Genomic DNA, 16539 nt, shown 5'->3' on the forward strand with positions numbered 1-16539 from the left:
TAAAAGCCCCGACATAACATCAGCAACAATATATAATGTTAAGGGATAAATTGACAAAGTATTCAGCAACCAGTTTGTCAAAATTGGATGCATGGTCTTAACAACTTCCTGTGACTATTTCAATGACATTTCAACAATTGAGGTGCAAAATAGTGTTAGGAAGGGTGTGCAGAGAAATCTTCCATACCTTGGTGAGGAGTACTTAATCTCCGTGTCCTACCTAGTAAGGTGTGTGTGAGTCCATGCTGACCAAGCCTTCCTTGTTGTTCTCTGCCTATCCTTTCCAATTTGTGAATGTGTGTGGGGGCGGGGGGGCTTGCCTCATGGTCATTGCAGAGAGGGTCAGGACCTGAAGTTGGAGCTAAGTAAGAACCAGAGGTAGCTCCTCTCCCTAGTCCTGAAGGGAGTTTACTGTTCTTCTGTTTCTGAAGACTGCTCAGGTTTCCTGGCTGTTGTTCCGATGGCCTTGGATCCTATGATGAAGGGTTCAGCTTCTTCCATCCCGTGTGGTAGGTCCAAAGGCGGGGGGTGGGGGATGTCCTCTGAGTTCTCGGCCTCCGAAGACAATCCAGTCCCCGTGGTTTCTTTGGCAGTTGGGATGTAGTCCTTGGCACCCATACTGTTAGCCCTTGGTGGGGATCCGGGAGACTCCAGGTTTGGGATACAAGCCTCCTCCTGTCCACTTGCTCCACTCTGTGGTCCCCCACTGCTCTGTGCACATGACCTCCTGTTAAAAGGTTGTCAGGGTCGCTCTTGATTCCCCCTATATGTCTTTGTAGTTTTACTGTTGTCTAATGTTGTCTTGAATCTATTGTCTACAAGTTACCTGTTATGTGTCTGAGCGGTTACACTACACGGCTTCCTCACACGTTCACAGGAGATGGAAGGTTTCTTTGCTCTCCCGCCCAATTTCTGAGTAGTAAAAGGTTTTGAAAATATATTTGGTTATACAATTTTAAAAACACATGGGTTGAGACCAAATTAGGTAGAGGTCCATAGGAGAGATTTACATCATTAGGAATCTTTAGGGTTGATTCATGTACCCAAAGCCCTGAAGGCTCATCATGAAGCTTTCTAAGCAGCAATCACAGAAACCAAATCCCAGAGCTCCCTGGCCGGGTGGCCAGCAGGCAGAGCCTACCGCCAAATGGTGCACTGACCACCCGATACCGGCTCCGGACGTGCGCGTGGTTGTGGCCACATGCAATCCAGGCATGGGATACTACTTGTCCTGGCGCCTTCCAGCCCCCATGCGGAGGCTGGAAGGCTACTTCCCCAAGTTCAAGCTCCACCCCCTCCCGGTCCTGCCCCCAGCTCAAGCCTGCAGGCGAGCAGTGAAGCAGTCTGACCCGCTACACAGAGCTCCGTGGGTGGTCCACAGCGCTCTGGCAAGCCCGATACCAGCTCCGGACGCATGGTAGCGTCTGCATACAATCCAGGCATGAGATGCTACTTGTCCCGGGGCCTTCCAGCCCCCATGCAGTGGCTGGAAGACTCTGTGGTTTTCTTTTTGCACCTTCTTGTCATTTCCTGTTTACTGTTTTGCGCCTGTCGGGACCTGGGTCTCACCTTTCCACACAGGCAGTGGGAGATGAGCTGAGGCTCCTGATGGCTCTAGGCGCTGAATCTCACCCATGGCTATGGCCAAAGCCAGGGCGATTTTCATCCAGCGCCAGTGTTCTCTAGTTTCTTATAGTCCCTTCCTTCCTTTCTCACTCTTATACCTGTCCTTTGCAGTTCACCGATTTTCCATGGTAATGTGTTTTGATTCCTTGACTTTTATTTCTGGTGTTTTTAGTACATTTTTTGCTTCTTGGTTAACATGAAATGAAAAATACATTGTAGTCTTAACAAGTTATTTTATACTCACAACGACATAACTCTGATCATAACAAGAGGCAAAACCAAAAACAAACAAAAAACCTCAACTTTCACTCCGTCTGTTAGATTAAAAAAAACGTATCAAACTAGACTGCCGAGACCAGAATGATGGTATAAAAAAAAAAAAAAAAAAAAAAGTTTATTGAGATCTGCTCCCAGGCGAGGTTCACCAGTCCACAAGGTAGCAGGCAGCTGAATTCACACAGGACTGAGACACACCTAGCTTATGTCAGGGTGATGGAGAAGCCGGAGGTAAATGTGCTGTCTTCTGATTGGTCAGTTCCATTTACATGAGCCCGGGATGGCTATTTTTAGCACGAAAGTTTGGCGCCACCTAGGGGCTCTCTGCCTGACCCCGGGCCCTCGGCTAACACTGTCCCTTCCTATTTGGAATCTTTGATCCTTGTTTTACATCTTTTTAGGTTTTTTATCTCTGCAACAATTGAATGTTTTTTTTTTTTTTAAGAAAAGCTTTGCCTTCATGTTAAACATGTAAGTTGTTTGTATCATGCTTATAGTTTTAAAGTATTTTGAATTTGTATATGTGCCAGTAAGTTTTACACCTTCCAATGTTTTCTTATTACACCTATCATCTCTTTCTTTCAGTGTAAAGACTGCCTTTAAAAAACAACTGCCTTTAGCACTTCTACAAAATAGGTGTACAGATGATAAATTCCCAGTTTTTATGTGTCTTGCAAAGCCTTACACTATATTTCATTTCTTTTTAGCTTTTTTTTTTTTTAAGATTTATTTATTTATTGGAGAGTCAGATACACAGAGAAAAGGAGAGACAGACAGGAAGATCTTCCGTCCAATGATTCACTCCCCAAGTGAGCGCAACGGCCGATGCTGTGCTGATTCGAAGCCAGAATCCAGGAACCTCTTCCGGGTCTCCCACACGGGTGCAGGGTCCCAAGGCTTTGGGCCGTCCTGGACTGCTTTCCCAGGCCACAAGCAGGGAGCTGGATGGGAAGTAGAGTAGCCAGTATTAGAACTGGCGCCCATATGGGATCCCGGTGCATTCAAGGTGAGGACTTTAGCCACTAGGCCACGCTGCCGGGCCCTCTTTTTATCTTTTTTTACTAATATATTTATTTTATTTTCAATGATGCTGGCATAGAGGAAAAGGATGTATGCTCATGTGGACCACTGATTAGTATGGGAAGGACTGAGGCATGTGGGAAAGTGCATGAGACAATTGTTTCCAATCCCCCACCCCTTTTTTTTTCCTGTATCTGGGGAAGGAGGTGAGAGGAGAGGGCTGCTCCCAGAAGCCCAACCACATCAGTGTCCGGGGATGGCGGATGGCCATTCAGTGTCATCTCAGGGTCCCCAGTGTGCAGTTTGTTTTGAGGGTAGTGCTTAAGTGGTTTCGGTAGTTCTGAGATGCTGTTGATTTTGTTGCTCCAAGGTTGAGGAAATCCTTCCAAGGTCTGTTGGCTGACATAGTCCACCTTAGTGTCTCTACTTTCCCAGATACTTGCTGTGAAAGCTTGACCTGGAGAGCTGTCTGATTTGTTCCATTCTCCATGCTCTGCTATGGTACTAGATGTCCTCTGCAGGCCTCAACGAGCTGTCATGCCCCATGAGCATAGACATGCAGCCCACTGCATAGACCTCAGCAATTGAGGAGGCCCAATTCTGACACATGGACTCCAAGGTCAAACCACAGATCCTGCTGTGATTTTCCCCATTTTTGGACTTCTGAGTGCAGTGGTCCAGCCGGGGAGAGGAAGGGGTCACCAAAGAAACCTGGCCAGAGGTAACCCCAGACCTGGCTCCTGTGGTGCCAGCCAGTGTGGGGTCTGGCTCAGTCTGTCACCCACATGAGCCTGTACACACCCTGGTGGCTGCAGTCTCCTGGTCAGTTCTGTCCCTATCATGCCACATCACACACACAAACCAAAGGATGTTGCAGCCCAGCCCAACCCTGTCTACCACACACTCAGTCCTCATGCATGACCAGTGGAAACTGTGTTAGGTTCAAAAGATCCCCAAACCATGGACAGGCAAGTTCCACACACAACAATGCAAGAGCAAAGAAACTTTATTGCTAGCTCGAGCTTAGGTCCATGTCTCATCCATCGCAGTGGAGTCTTGACAAGGACCCCGCTTATCTCTTCCGAACCATTTTTATCCCCTGTTACTCACATACCACACGTCTCCAGCATGCTATACAGTCCTTATCTTGGTCACGTACAGCTCGTACCGGCGGAGGCCACATTCTACTTGCAGACGTGCGGATGCCTCTGATTGGCCCATCTCCAAGGTCGTTCCCCCTGCCCACTCCATCACTCTGAGGAAAATGAAACTTTGAGGAGAAGTGAAACTTAGGCCTACTCCCAACCTTAGGCCTATCATGGCGTTGGTCCTGTTCTTTATTCAGCAAAGCCAAGCAACGATTACAGAAGCCAAACATAGCGGTTATGCTAACAGTTAAGAAGTTCCCTTATCACTACTTAGTACTCATGTATTCTTACTACTATTATTTGCCCCAAAATGCTACTTTACTGTTTATCTTTGATAACTTTTCAGCATGATTGTTGCCAAAAATAAGTCTCCGACACCCAGCCCGCATTCCAACCCCACACTACAACTGCAGCCTAGTCAGAGCAGCCCCCAATAACCCCACCAGGCCACCCCCACACCGCTTCCTGTGCACACTGGTATGTGCAACAGACTTGTCTAGTTTGTCCCGCATTCCGTTTGGCTTTTGTACACATCAATGGGTGGTGACCTAGCTCAGCCCAACTGACATTGCTATCCAGCCTAAACATATGCCTGTGGCTGCTACTGCCTGTCCAGCCAGGCTCGCCCCCAGCCCTGGTTCTCATGCTCACAAGTGGGAATTGCAGTCTATTAGAGGGGTGCTCACAGATTCCCTACAAGGCCCATTTCCAGCCCCAGATCTTGCATTTTCCAGGTGGTTCTGCATTCCAGCCTGACAGGACTTGTCCCCCTTCCTGGCACTACAGCAAAGCCCAACCAGCCCGCCTGCACTTACTCTGGCTCATGCATGCACCAGTGGATATGGTCACTTAGCCGAGCCTGGCTGTCCCCCTAAGCCAGCTCACATGCAGGCCTTGTAGTCTTGCCCAGCCGGGTACATCCCAGGCCCAGCTCTCACGCTCATCAGTGGAAGCAGTGGCCCAGCAGGGAACCCCCACAGCACTTTTATTAGGCCTGCCTACTACCATGTACATGTGCTGGTGGGTGCTGTGGCCCAGCCTGGCATGTCCCACCTGACCTCAGCATTCTCCAACCAGTGCTACAGCCTGGCTCAGCCCAGCCAGCATTCAGTCCTAGCCCTAATGTGAACTAGCTGGTGTTGCAGCCCAATCTAACCTGTTCCACACTCCATCCCAGGTCTCACTTCTTCCACTGGATGCTATGAACTGGCCCCAGTCAGTTTTCTCACGGACCCGACTGCCCAGTTGGTACTATAGCCTGGCCTGGTCTGGGTTGCTCTCAGACTTTATTCTTGTGCTCACCAGGAAGGACTGCATCCTGACAGAGGCGCTCCAAACCTTACCTTTTGCTATGCTTGGTGGGTGGTGGTTGGTGGTGGTTGACACTAACTAGCCCAGCTCAGGTCTCCTAGCATGGGCAGGTGCATTGGTCTGATCCAGAAAGGCCCTCCAGTTTCCCTCCTCAAAACCTGTGTATCTCAGCCCCCTTGCTTATCCACAAGTACAGTGGCCTTACTGGTAGGTGTCCCCCAGAAGCCATTCTTCACCTGCAACATACTCCCTCATTGGTCTCCCCTTCACTCACATCCCATATCTTCTTCCTTGAGCACCCCACAGCCATGATGCCCGTGAGAGCATGGGTTCCCCAGCCTAGTCCTCCAAAGGGGTGGTATATTGGCCTGGCACCCTGCCTGCTCATTGGCCTGGAGCCCTGCCAACCCACCTGGGACCCAAGCATATGCATGGATCCCTAAACCCAATCTTCTGGCATCTGTGCCAGTCTGGGACCCTACCCTACCTCTGCCAGTCTGAGACCCAAGCACATGCATGGGTCTTCAGGCCCATGCTAGCCTGGTGGCCTCAGGCACTACCCACCATCATCCCACTTGGGATCTAGGCACATGTGCAAATCCCCAAGCCTGCTCCACCAGCACACCATGCCAGCGTGCCAGTCTGGGACCCTACCCTTATACCCCCCGCTCATTGGCCCACACATGTCTAGTCCCCAGGCCTGCTCTGCCCCTGGTCCCTGACACAAGTTCCCCAGCCCCCAGAAGGCCAGCCATCTGCCCAGGTGGTGGTAGAAAGAGCAAATCCATACATTTCTGAGGACTGTCTTTATGGGTACAGTGTCCTTATTAGGCAGTATTTTTCTTTCATCACTTTGATATATCCCATTTCTTCCTAGCTTGAAATGTTTCTTCTGAAAAGGATACTGTAAAGTCAATTGAAACACATTTACCGTTGTGTGTGTTCTTTTCTCTAACTGCTTTCAGAACCTTGTCTCTGATTTTGGAGACCTTGATCATGTCTTGGATTGAATCTGATCAGTGACCTTTCAGCCTCCTGTACCTGGCTAGTTGTATCTTTTCTATAGGTTTGTAAGATTTCTCTGACTAGGGCCCGGCAGTGTGGCCTAGTGGCTAAAGTCCTCTCCCTGAACACGCCCGGGATCCCATATGGGCGCCAGTTCTATCCCTGGCTACTCCACTTCCCATCCAGCTCCCTGCCTGTGGCCTGGGAAAGCAGTCGAGGACGGCCCAAAGCTTTGGGACCCTGCACCTGCGTGGGAGACGCAGAAGAGGTTCCTGGCTTCGGATTGGCACAGCACCGGCTGTCGCGCTCACTTGAGGAGTGAATCATTGGACGGAAGATCTTCCTCTCTGTCTCTTCTCTTCTCTGTATATCTGACTTTGTAATAAAAATAAATAAATAAATCTAAAAAAAAAAAGATTTCTCTGACTAGCCCCTTAAATAAGCTTTCTATCCCTTTTGCATACTTGCATCCTTCTTGAACTCAAGCAATCTGATTATTTGTTCCCTTGGTACTGCCCCACAGTGGTTTTTTTTCCTCAGCAGTTCTACTTCTAGCTAACTGTCCAATAGATTTTTTTCTTAAAGATTTATTTTATTTTTATTGGAAAGGCAGATATACAGAGAGGAGGAGAGACAGAGAGGAAGATCTTCTGTCCGATGATTCACTCCCCAAGTGACCTCAACGACCAGAGCTGAGCCAATCCGAAGCCAGGAACCAGGAGCTCTTCCAAGTATCCCACACGGGTGCAGGGTCCCAAGGCTTTGGGCCGTCCGCGACTGCTTTCCCAGGCCACAGCAGGGAGCTGGAAGGGAAGCATAGATTTTCTTTTAAAATTCTGTGATCTTGTGATCCTCCAGGATGCTCCTGACACTCACTAGGGCACAGTTCCATCGCCACTGGTCTGAGGAATTTTGTAGAATCCTCAAAACCAAGTCTATTCATGTGATGTGCAGCATGCCTGAAACTGAGCTCTCATAATGTAGAAATAGGATCCAGCCTCATCAGTCTCCTCAAGCCCAAGGTATCCTTGCCTGCCCTTTATTAAAGGAATTCACTGGCTTGAGAGTGTTCCAGCTGCCCTTACAAGGTTTAATCACTCGACTCACTCATTTGATTCTCCAATAGGTAAGAACCCTGATGGCCAGTTTTGTCCTGTATTGATCTGGATAGGTGAATTCCAGATCTGGGCAGAATGTAACTTGCCGCATGCACCATAACCCCCATCCAACTGGAGCCCACCTGACCATCATGAATTCCCTCAAAAGCACAGCATCACTGACCAATCAAAAAAAGATCACGGGTTCCACTGAACAACCAGGAATTCGGACAAGAGTTCATCACACACCTTTCAGCTCCAAATTCAATCTGAAGGGGAATCAAATGGCGGAATAGGGTAAGGACACGTTTAAACGGACGGAGAAACATTTAATCAGGATGAAGCAGAGAAGACATATTTCAGGAAATAGGAAAGGACAGAACAACAGCAGAGGGGTACCTAGAGACTGACAGATACAGGAAAGCAGCGGGCACAGCGGTGTGGGGTTGCAGTGACTGATACTCCAGCAGTATTCAGGGAGCTGCAATCTGAACTCCACCAGCAGCCGGAACTCCACCAGCAACCAGGGAAATAATATCAACCATGGCATCGTACCAGTCAAAATAGGTCCGTGTGGCACCCAGACCTAATGTCCCACAGGTTCCAACAAGATCAGCACCACCAACAACCTAATTATATAGGACACCTGGTGTCTCTCTAACCCTGGGACCTGCTACAAACCAGAAGTGGGAGAAAGGTTACAGAGACAAAGGTGCAGCCTCAGCGTGGTATCACAGGAGGTGGAGAGTGGTGAGGCAGGAGCTGGGGCTGTGGAGACCACGGTGGAAATCTGACATAATAACCCAGACCTGGAACTTGCTGAAGGGAATGGCACAAGAGACTACAAGTAAAAAGTTGTGTACCAACTACAATAAGTAAACTCGTATTACAGACCTATGGGTGACACAGCTTAGAAACCTGCCACAAGGAGAAGAATCTGCTAACCGGAAGTGCAATGATCAAGAGCAAAATAAGAGACAAAGGCACAATGAATATTACTGAAAACTCCCCTGCAAAGGAGCAAAACCCTATGCCAACCTCAGAGTTAACTGAGGAAGACATTGAGAAAATGGGGGACACAGAATCCATAAGACTCATTTTGAAGATCCTGATCAAAAATGAGAAGCACATGCAAGAGTTCAAAGAATTTAAGGAAGCAATGTATCAAATCAAGGCTGATATATCAGAAATTAAGAACACAGTAGAGCAAATTAAAAGTACAGTGGAGAGTCTCCAAAATAGAGTGATGCAAGCAGAAGAAAAAATATCAGAATTAGAAGATATTTCCTGTCATCAGGGGGAAGCAAACAAAAAGCTGGAAGCAGAGCTGGATCAGGCCAAAACAAGTATTCAAGAGTTGAAAGACACTATTAAGAGGTCAAATATAAGAGTTATGGGAGTCCCAGAAGATGCAGAAAGAAAAGCTGAGTTTGCAAATGTATTTAATGAAATAATAAAGGAAAATTTCCCTAATCTGGAGAAAGAATTGGGAAACAAGATCCAGGAGGGACACAGAACTCCCAACACTCTTGATCAAAAGTGATCTTCACCAAGACACATGATCATCGAGCTCTCTTCAATTGAACATAAGGAAAAGATCCTTAAATGTGCACGTGAAAAACATCAATTGACATATAAAGGAATGCCAATTAAACTCACGGGAGATCTCTCACAGGAAACTCTACAGGCAAGAAGAGAATGGAGTGACATATTCCAGATTCTAAAAGAAAAAAATTGTCGGCCTAGGATACCATATCCAGCAAAGCTTTCTTTCGTCTTTGGAAAATGAAATAAAATTCTTCCACAGTAAAGAAAAGTTAAAAGAATTTGCCTCTTTCAAACCTACCCTACAAATGATACTTCAAGATGTTCTCTTGACAGAGAAGAGGAATAGCACCTACCAAAACCAAAGGCAAATGGGAAGAACATCCCAGTAAAATGACAACAGAAGACTAAACCAATGAACAACCCATTCCTAAAATGACAGGACCAAAGTACCACCCATACATATTAAACTCTGAATGTAAATAGCTTAAGCTCAATCTAATGTCATAGATTAGTAGACTGGATTAAAAAACAAAACCCATCTGTTTATTGTCTGGAAGAGACACACTTCAACAAAGATCAGCAGAAACTATATCACATGGGTTTTGTTGTTTTCTCTTAGTTTCATTTCTTCAAAACACTTTCTTCTGATTAAATCATTCAATGACTCATAGATCATACAGTAACATCATTTTCTTCAAGAAGGTTCTTGATTTTCATTTCTTCAGCTACACGTTAGTCATTTAATAGCATGTTATTTAACTTCATGGTGTTGTTAATTTCTTTTTTCTCCCTGATGTTGATTTTGTTTTGTGGCTCTTCATTTAAGGGGATGTATAGTAGCTGTGTAATGGAGACTGTCATATCTAGTAACATGTCATTTAACTTCATGGCATTGTAAATTTCTATTTTTCTTTCTATTGTTGATTTTGTATCATGACTTTTCATTTAAGGGGATGTACAGTAGCTGTGAAACGGAGACTAACATCCAGATGTGAGGATGCAGTGTAGTATACATTTCTACTTCCAAAGATGGACTTACAACGAAACTGTTCACTATATCTTGACAACAGGATTCTGGACTCTCTGCCATTGTCCATGCAAGCAATGATGGACATATGACTGTGTATGAAGAACTGTATCTTAGTAATGATATAGAGGAACTAGGTGGGGGGGAGGGAATTGGGGAGGGGATAAGGGCATATGGAACTGTATCATAAAACTATAGCAATAATCATAAAATATAAAAAAATTAAAAACAAAAGAATGAACCAGCTGAGAAAAAACAAATGCAATCTGAGAGAACCTTCACCCTTCACTGGTCGGGGAGCCTGGAGGTGAAGCAATAGCTGCCAGGTTCCTTGCTCTATGCTTTGCAGTAAACACGTACTTTATTCAACCACCCTGATGTCAGTGATTTACTTTCTATGAGTCAGCCAAGTGAATCAAGTTTGGGGATTTTAAAGCCATGCTTCCAACCGGTTTGGAAACCAATTACAGACACTGGAATAGGGAAAGAATGTAGTTTCATTGCAGTGCATACACCGAGCGTAAAGCAACTGTCAATCGCTAAACTCCCACAGCAAATTAAGGGCAATGTATTTTCTAGATTGATGTGGACAGCCAGCAGCGCATGCTCAGCTCGTTTGTGGGCCTTGATCCACAGTGGCCTTCCTTTGAGTAGTCAGTGATGATAGCAGTCAGCCTGCTGCTATTTTGCTGGCAAAAGCCAGGCTCAGATTTGACTGGGGTCTGTGGGTAGGTTGAGGAATACTTTGTTTAATTAAGGCCTGTAATTTCCTGCAACTCTCAGACTAACAGCTTGCACGGACATGGTCACCCCAGAGGTGAGATTTTGTGATTCAAGGTCTTGGCCCCATCCCTACCCTTGAGCCACTCCGTACATTTAAGGAGTTGTTCTTTGATAAGGAGCTGATTTGTATTCCTCATAAGAAGACCAAGGAACTGCAAGCTAAAGGAGATATTGGGACCAGGTATAGTCTGCCTCATAAGCATTAGAGTTTTGGGCTCAACTTCAATAATTGTGATAAAATTTCATCATTCTTTCTCTTCCAAACTATCTGTTTTCAAACAGCCTGGTTTTTGTGCCAGTTCTTGTTTCTGTTTGATTCTCCTGTTGGTGTTCTCTATTGCATTTCTCATTTCTTCATTTATTTATTTATTTATTTTTATTGGAAAGGCAGATATACAGAGAGGAGGAGATACAGAAAGAAAGATCCTCTGTCTGATGATTCGGTTCCCAAGTGTGTGCAACAGCCATAGCTGAGCTCAGCTGAAGCCAGGAGCCAGGAGCCTCTCCCAGGTCTCCCACACAGGTACAGACAGGGTCCCAAGGCTTCGGGCTGTCCTCCACCGCTTTCTCAGGCCACAAGCAGGGAGCTAGATGGGAAGTGGAACAGCCTGGACATGAACCGGTTCCCATATGGTATCCGGGTGCATGCATGGCAAGGACTTTAGCTACTAGGCTATTGCGCTGGGCCTGGCATGCGTCATTTCTTTGTATCTTTAATCTTCTGGAGTTCTGTTTTTGTTTGCTTGTTTGCTTGTTTGTTTTTACTTTATCTGTTATATCTCCTCAATGAATTACTAAATTGCTTCTCTGTGCTTTCTTGGGATTTCTTGGAGCCCAAGAAACTGGAACTATTTTGAATTTTCTGAGATTATACTTCTCCCTCATCTTATAGGCAACATCTGACATTTGGCCCTGAAGCGAGGTCATGACTTCTTGAATATTGTGAATGTTTGTGGACATGCGATGAAGTCTGTGCATTTAAGGAGTAAGAGTATTTTAATCAAGATTTCACAACTCCTTTGTGCCTGTCCTTTTCCAAAAATTGTAAGCCAGCGGATTGAAGATAGTGTCCTCTGAGTGCTGGGTCACTGTCACCTTTAATCAGCAGATGGCGCTCTAAGCCTAAATTTGCCACAAGTCAGTAGCGTTCTAGTCCCAGCCTTGCGGGGGGGGGGGGGGGGGGCGGCGGCTGGTGAGATAAGGGTGGCAGCTAAAGAATGTAGTCCTTCCTGCTGGATTTGCAAGTTTCTGGCTGTGGCTGAGTGAGGCAGGTCAGAGGCTTTGTTTGTAGTGACCAGCCTCTGCTCAAGCATTGCAGACCTCTGGCGAGGGAGGGGCTTCACCTCCGATATAACATTTTTTTTTTTTTTTTTAAGATTTACTTATTTATTGGAAAGTCAGATATACAGAGAAAAGGAGAGACAGAGAGAAAGATCTTCCGTCCGATGATTCACTCCCCAAGTGAGCGCAACGGCCGATGCTGTGCTGATTCAAAGCCAGAATCCAGGAACCTCTTCCGGGTCTCCCACATGGGTGCAGGGTCCCAAGGCTTTAGGCCGTCCTGGACTGCTTTCCCGGACCACAAGCAGGGAGCTGGATGGGAACTGGAGCGCCGGGACCAGAACCAGCGCCCATATGGGATCCCGGCGGGTTCAAGGCCAGGACTTTAGCCGCTAGGCCACGCTGCCAGGCCCTCCAATATAACATCTTACACTTACTTCTTCTCCTTACCCCAAGTGAACAATGACTCTCCCCATGCTGTACTACCTGGAGCTGGGAGAGGACAGCCCCGCAGCAACTGTATGTGCTGTAGCATGGGTCCTGCAGTCACTGAGACCAGTAGAGTATATATGCAGGACCAAGACTCACACCAATAACAGCCTGCCTGTTCCACTCAGCTGATGGTGATGTGAGCTGGAGCACAAGTTACTTCCACTAGATGGAACCAGGGGCTCAATCTGCAAGTTAAGATCAGGTATCATGGAGTTTGGGTTTCACCACAGGAGGCCTGGTACTGAATCCCAAGTCTTGGTACTTCCTCCTTTTTTCTCTCCAGCAGAGGGAATCTGTCTCCATGTATTGCAATGCAGGATAAAAAGAGGGATGGCGGGGCCTGGCGCCGTGTCCTAGAGGCTAAAGTCCTCGCCTTGAACGCACCAGGATCCCATATGGGCACCGGTTCTAATCCTGGAAGCCCCGCTTCCCATCCAGCTCCCTGCCTATGACCTGGGAAAGCAGTCAAGGATGGCCCGAAGCTTTGGGAGATCCCAAAGGGGTTCCTGGCTCCCGGCTTCGGATCAGCTCAGCTCTGGCCATTGGGGTCACTTGAGGAATGAATCTTCAGACGGAAGATCTTCTTCTCTGTCTCTCCTCCTCTCTGGCTCTCCTCCTCTCCTTATATCTGACTTCGCAATAAAACAAATAAATCTTTAAAAAAAAAAAAAAAGGGATGGCAGAGGCAGTTCCTCAGTTATCAGGCTGAGCAGAACCTCAAACCTGTGTGCCCCAGAAGCACACTGCAGCCAACAGTGGTGTAGGCCGAGACATAAATCCTTTTTATTGTCATTGTGGCTATCTGGCTGGCCAGGGACCACGGGTTCTGCCCCACTGGGTTTCACCATGAGGGGACCCCAAAACTGGGGGTCCCAGGCCTATGACGTCATGTAGACGCCAAACTAAGTGGTGGCTTTCTAATGGCCTGCACTGCTTGGAGGAGGGCTGACCCTGCTTGGCCATCTTCCTTCCACCTACTCCAATGATGCTTCCTGTTGTTATGAAGCTGAAGTACAGTGTAATGACTTCTCCCTTGCTTTCATTAGCCCTCATGTGGGCATTCTAGTTCCAGCTGTTACCCTGTTTAATCATGTGCATGAGCTTGCGTACTTCAGCCTGGCCCAACCCTGACAGCTTTGGTCCTTTGGAGAGTGAATCAGTGAAGGAAAGATCTCTTGACGGGGTGCAGCCAAGTGTCAGCCAGTGGGCAGATGTGACTCCATTTCGGTTCCTTGACTAAGTTTTGAACGCAGCCATGTGCCTCTGAAAACACACTTGCTAACTGATCGGTTTAAGGTATGGCCTGAACTGATTTGTTATGGTTAACTGATTTGTCATGTTCACCGCCTAAGCTGGTTAGATGATTTGTAATGTGTACCACCTACATTGATCCGATGATTTATATCACTTGCCAATGGGAGCTCAAAAACCTCTGACTTCGGTATGTGATGCAGTGATTCCTGGAGAAGGAGCTGCTGTACCCAAGCTTGACTAATAAAGACTTTCTTACTATCAATTAGAGGGCAAATACTTCATCTTCCAAGAGATTGGTGAAAAAGAACATCATATACTCTGAAATATGAGCCTCTTACAACTGAGACCATGCTGTTAGATAGGAAGTGAGAAATGAGGGAGAGAGGGAAAGAAACAACGTACTGGGCTCTGGGCACAATAGCTTAGTGGCTAAATCTTTGCCTTGAATGTGCCATTATCCCATGGGGGCCCTGGTTCACATCCAGGCTGCTCTACTTCCCTTCCAGCTCCCTGCTTGTGGCCTGGGAAAGCAGTCGAGGACGGCCCAAAGCTTTGGGACCCTGCACCCATGCGAGAGACCTGGAAGAAGTTCCTGGATCCTGGCTTCGGATGGGCGCAGTACCGGCCGTGGCGCTCACTTGGGGAGTGAATCATCGGACGGAAGATCTTCCTGTCTGTCTCTCCTTCTCTCTGTATATCTGACTTTGCAATAAATAAGTAAATCTTAAAAAAAAAAAAAAGAAAAACTAAAAATGTATAAATCTTTAAAAAAAGAAAAAGAAAGAAAGAAAGGAGACAAAGCTCCCAAGGAAAGGAATGTAGCAATCTGCAGCAGCCTTGGAAGCAGCTCAGTATTTTATGCTACAGAGTCCTGCCCCTGCCCCAATAACTTTACAGGTGAACCCAGTCCTTTCTGCAACAAGGATGCTCCCTCTGCCCAGGCTGGATGGGCTGCTCCGATAACTTCAGGCCACAAAACCATCAAAGTCTTCGCCCAAGGCAGGTACCCTAACAGAATCTCCTCTGCCTGGCGCCAATTGGGCTGCCCAAGCTGATAATACTGGATGATCAAACCTTGGGAGGAACTTTACTTGCATCACACACAGCAAATCCTTTGCCCCAAAGAAGTGGGGGGGGGGGGGCAGGGAGGAGGACCCCATTGCCTTCCAAGCTCCAGTCTGAAAACAGACTGCACTTTCAGTTCTTTCGCGACATGCCCACCTGGCCTCTCAGGTGTGATGGAGCAGGGAAAAAAGTTTTTGACTTATTTCAGGTCCCTGATTGAACCCAGAGACCGTGCTCCGTAGGGATAGTCTCCCCAGCGTCTTTCTCAATCAGAGCAGCTACATCCCTTGCATTCCTGAGGCTCCTCCCTTGTTATCTCCTCCAGCCCGCTCAGTCCATGTGACTGCAGGGACCTCTGTCCCCTGATATCTGCAGCCAATGCCAGACCTCAGGAGCAGACCTCAACACTCCGAGGTATTCTGTTATCTTCTCCAAATACCTGAAATTCATCTCACCCCAAACTTTTTGCCTCACCACCCAGATCAACTTCCTCCTCCACCGTTGACCAACCCCCCCCGCCCACCACCACCACCACCACCAAGAAAAGAAGGCAGAAAAAGGAAAGAGCCCACCCGAGCCAGCTCAGCCATATACCCTTCCCCATTATGGCCCTCAGTTGGCTTAGGCTGGGTAAATTCAGTCCATAACTGCATTCTGGCTCTCTGCCACAAGCTGGCGCTGTGTGCGCACTGGCAGTTAGCCACCTCTGTGAATTTATTTTCCCTGAATAAATTCGTTTTAGCTGTGGATTTATAGTTTCTTTTTCCATTCTGCCTCCCTCTTTCCTTGCAACCTGCACACTCTGCATTACTTCTTTCCATTACACTCGACTAGCCTGCTTACTGCTGGCTCTGTTTCAAATCCGAATTCTCTCTTGCCTAGGGAACCCCTGAGCAGTCCAGCTCAGGCAAAACTGCCTCAAACTAAGTCAGAGTATCCAGAGCTAATGAAGTAGCTGATAGATCCCTAAGATTGCTAGCCCAAAATCAAACAGAACAAGAATTAATGACATGGGCCTGAACTACAGAAGGATGTTTATAATTTTAATGACTTTTTGCTTGAAACAATCCTGGTTCTTTGTTTTCCAGATTTAAGTAAAACATTTTCTTATTTTCCTAAGTTCTCTGTAACGTACAAAGATTTGGTAATGTGATCTTCGGTACAAACAGATAAAATGATTACTTTTTTCTACCTAGCTGATTGTTCAAACATTCAGCAACTCTTACTGAATATTTCTATTTTCACAGTACTCTAATTTGTCCTTTAACTTTTTTTTTTTTTTTACTTTTTTATTGGAAAGGCGGATCCTTTAACATTTTAAACATGTATTTGTTTTCTTACCTGTTTGAAAGGCAGACCAACAGAGAGAAGCATGCAGAGAGAACCTTCCATCCACGTGTTCACCCCCCAAATGGCCGCAGACCTGGTGCTAGGCCAAGCCAAAGCCAGGAGCCTTCGACTCTATCGGCATCTCCCACGTGGGTAACAGGACAACCCAAGCATTTAAACCATCTTAGACTGCCTTCTCTGGACATTAGTGAGGAGCTGGATCAGAAAGGGAACAGCGGGGACACTAGCCAATAGAGAATAGCTTAACATGCTGGGG

At 46.8% G+C, this 16539-nt stretch overlaps 1 non-coding gene across 1 annotated transcript; it reads right to left on the reverse strand.

Annotated features, from left to right (window-relative positions):
* Positions 1-1546: 1546 nt before the first annotated feature.
* LOC121169594 lies at positions 1547-1671 on the reverse strand. Its single transcript, XR_005885890.1, has one exon. It is a non-coding gene; the product is annotated as a small nucleolar RNA ACA64 (small nucleolar RNA).
* Positions 1672-16539: the final 14868 nt, after the last annotated feature.

The sequence above is a fragment of the Ochotona curzoniae genome, unplaced genomic scaffold (assembly GCF_017591425.1).
Source record: "Ochotona curzoniae isolate NIBS_2020 unplaced genomic scaffold, NIBS_Ocur_1.0 scaffold_1852, whole genome shotgun sequence".
Lineage (NCBI taxonomy): Eukaryota > Metazoa > Chordata > Mammalia > Lagomorpha > Ochotonidae > Ochotona > Ochotona curzoniae.